The sequence below is a fragment of the Arvicola amphibius genome, chromosome 4 (genome assembly GCF_903992535.2).
Source record: "Arvicola amphibius chromosome 4, mArvAmp1.2, whole genome shotgun sequence".
Taxonomy (NCBI): domain Eukaryota; kingdom Metazoa; phylum Chordata; class Mammalia; order Rodentia; family Cricetidae; genus Arvicola; species Arvicola amphibius.
The window spans coordinates 99,495,929-99,499,705 of NC_052050.1; the positions used below are offsets into that span (position 1 = coordinate 99,495,929).

Here is a 3,777-nt window from a genome sequence, read left to right on the forward strand (position 1 = left end):
TCAGCAGGTAGAAGTACTTGCTACCAAATGTCAAGGCTGATGATCTGGGTTCTGCTTCGACTCCTAGAAATGGTCGCCTGAGGACTACATGCATGCCATGGCATGTGGGAGCGCACATGCGAGCACACACACACACACACACACACACACACACACACACTAAACATAAAGAGAAAGGAAAAGCAGATCTGGGTGGGGTTCAGCAATAGCTCTTTCTGTCATAATTAGGGCCCCATATTCCATGCTAGCACCAAAGAAAATGCAGCAAAACTCAACAAGGTGAGAGCATCTATCTTTGCTTAATGTGGGGATCTCAAAGTAGCCGTGGATAAAAGACAGTAACCAGCGGCCCATAACAGTAACCAGTTAATAGACCATCAGGTCCTGGGTATCTTATCTCCTAAAGATCACTCTGCTTATGTGCTCTCTAAATTTTTGCTTTTGATGTTTGTTTTGAGATAGAGGCTTACAAGTAGCCCAGACTGGCCTCACATTCAGGGTCTCCCAGCCTTGGTCCCCAAAGTCCTGGGATCATAGTTCTGAGGTGACACAGGCCTCTAAGTACATTTTGTTTCATGATTTTTATTTTAGAAATGTAAATGTTTTACAAAATAAAGCCAAAAATTTCTGAAATGGCAACCTCTATATTTAAAATTCAGTCAATAAACTTGACTCTAAGTTATTCTGCCATAACAGCATGAGGGAATATTGAAGGTGACTTTAAAAGAGAGCTTTTGTATGTGGGAGTTTTTTAATTGTTTTATTTTATTATTTTAAGTATTTTTATTACATTTCTTTTTTAAGATTTATTTATTTATTATGTATACAGCATTCTGCCTGCATGTATGCCCGCAGGCCAAAAGAGAGCACCAGATCTCATTACAGATGGTTGTGAGCTGCCATGTGATTCCTGGGAATTGAACTCAGAACCTCTGGAAGAGCAGCCAGTGCTGTTCACCTCTGAGCCATCTCTCCAGCCCCAAATGGTTTCACTAATGCACCTAAGAATGGCTTGGAACTCACTGTGTAGCCAAGGCTGCCCTTGAACTCCAAATCCTTCTACCTCTGTCTTCCAAGTGCTGGGATTATAGATATGTGTCACCACACCTTGCTTAAAACAGTATTTTAGATGATTTAATTAAATTAATTTATATTTTAAGTGATTAATTAATCTTTTAATTAATCAATTTAAAAATAACTAATAGTAATGAACTTATCATATGTGTATGTGTTTTTCCTACATGTATGTGTATACACTATGTTCAGGCCTGGTACCTGTGGAAGTCAGAGGAAGGTGTCAGAGTCCCTGGAACTGAAGTTACTGATGGTTATGAGCCATCGTGTAGGCACTGGGAACCAAACCAGGGTGCTCAGGAAGAGAAACAAGTGCTCTTAACTGCTAAAACAACTCTCAAGATTAATTTATTCTTATTTATGTGTATGGGTCTTTTGCCTCCATGTGTGTATGAGAACCACATGTCCTCACAGAGGTAAGAAGAAGGCATTGGATCCCCTACAACTGGGGTTACAGATGGTTGTGACTGCCACATGGGTGCTAGGAACCAAACCTGGGTCCTCTGGAAGAGCAGTCGATGTTCTTAATTGCTGAGTAATCTCTCTAGCTCCTAAAACAGAATTTTGCTATACATTTCTGGTGTGCTCAGCCCTATGGATCATGGCTATCCAGGAAAGAGAACCACAACAAAATCCCAAACGTCACTTAGATCTCTTGGTGGTGAAGATGGTGCTAGGATGTCCTGTTTGCAATGGCAGCTTTTATAACGCAGGACAAAGACAATGAGAAGCAATAACCACAGCACTCAGGACACTGAGGCGAGAGGGTCCTGAGTCTGAAGCCAGCGGGGCTACATAGCAAGAGCCTGTCTCAAAACAAACAAACATAGTCAAACAAGTAGAAAAATAAATGTTTTAAAGACCCAGACTCAGGCTGGGGCAACAAGAAGACGGAACAGCAGAAGATCACAGAGGACAAAATTTTCTGTCTAAGAATAAAAAAGGAATAAACAAGAGATTTGGTCAACATGGAAGAGACACGGAGTGAAGCTGGAAAGACACTGAAGAAAGATGTCAAGAAGAAAGAACTGCAGGAACTAAATGAATTCTCAAACCTGCAGTTGCTGCACACACACAAAAATAAGTAAAGGTGCAGACCCCAAATCTGTAGTGTAAGCATTCCTCAGACAAGGACAGTGGACTGATGGAGAGAAAGGTGAGTTCTCATGGCCTCATTTCAGAGAGATGTGAAAAAACAAGTGTTTATGCTGAAGCAAGAGATGAAGAGCTTGAAAAATATACTATGGGTAATGGGCAATAGGTAGGATGGGAAAAGTGGAGGAAGTAGTAAACGAGAAGCTTGGTGAGGCAGAAAAGATTAAACAAAATCTCACATAGTGTGCAGAAATTTCCCTGAAGTTATTGAAAATAGCAAGTGTGGCTGGTTTGGGTGTCCTGGAGGTGGGGACAGTCACAAGCGTCACCATACACTTCCTTTGGGATTTGTGCTAAAAAATACAAAAAAAAAAAAGAAAATTAAAGATGAAATTTCATTAGAAGATTTAATTGTAAGAGCAGTCTGTCTTATGTCCAAATGTTATCAAAATCACTGTAGAACCTTTTCTCAAGTGGAAGAAACGGGAAAGACAAGAAAAGGTTGATACACTAGAACAAAATATGGAGAGACAGGAAGCTGACATCAAGGCAGAGAAAGCGGTAGTGACCAGTGGTTTGTGAGTGTTTGAATTTGGTCCCAAGCTGGTCAATGAGGAGGAGGAGGAAGCAGACGGTACCTGCTATATTCAGGGGACAGGTGGTAAAGGTGACGATTCTATGAGTGTAAATGACACAGAGTTAAGCTTGCGCATCCCAAGAGATGTAGAAGATCGGTACCTCTGTGGCCAGTCTTGAAAGATAAGCACACACTTCAGGAAAAGACGCGAAGTAAGGGGAGCATCGGGAGGTCAGGCTGGAATGGTGGGAGAGGTGACAGGTGAAGACAATGGAGAAGAGACAAGGAGATGGGGGAAACAACCCCAGGATCAACACTGTCCATTGACGACAATGACAACATTACTTGTTCTGTCACCTAGAATCCTCAGGCTTTGATGACGTCTCACAGTAAGTTCAGAGCAGTCAATAAACTGAAAATGGCCACAGGTGGTTGTGACTCTCCATTCCCACAGGGAGTGGAGCTGCTCCTCCAGCTTCTGGATTTCACTGGGCATGGATTATTTCCAGGAAGAACAAATTCATAATTAAAATACTTTCTGTTTAATCAGTTTTTAATGAGTGGTTTCCTTTCCCCTGTATTTATATGTTTTAAGGATTGCCTGAAAGGTGAGCACTGTCCTCCTTAAAGGACATTGCACATGCGGATTCACGTTGCACATCTGGACCGTTACATGCACCCAGAGAATGGACTTTGTCCAAACTGATGGGTCAGCTGCAGTGCTCTGCGTTAACGCTGTTCAAAGGTCTGCCCCTTTCTGCCAATAAACTTGTAAAGAAAGACCATCATCCATCCAATCCAACGGGCCTGTTTTCTCTTTTAAGATTTCCTATGGAAAGTTTCTTAACATTCCTAGCTTGGTATTTTAATTAAATAATGCTTATATTAGTTGTAGGTGTCACGGGGCAAAGATTCAATGGGTTGTCTTAGTACATGTTACATAACCACAGAGTACTGACAGTGTTAACATTTGTGAATTTTCAGCCGGGTGGTGGCGGTGCACACCTTTAATCCCAGCATTCGGGAGGCAG

General features: G+C 41.8%; 1 pseudogene; it reads left to right on the forward strand.

Moving 5' to 3' along the window:
* The first annotated feature begins 2,042 nt into the window (after positions 1 to 2,042).
* On the forward strand, positions 2,043 to 2,962 carry LOC119811559 (annotated as a pseudogene).
* The last annotated feature ends 815 nt before the right edge of the window (positions 2,963 to 3,777 follow it).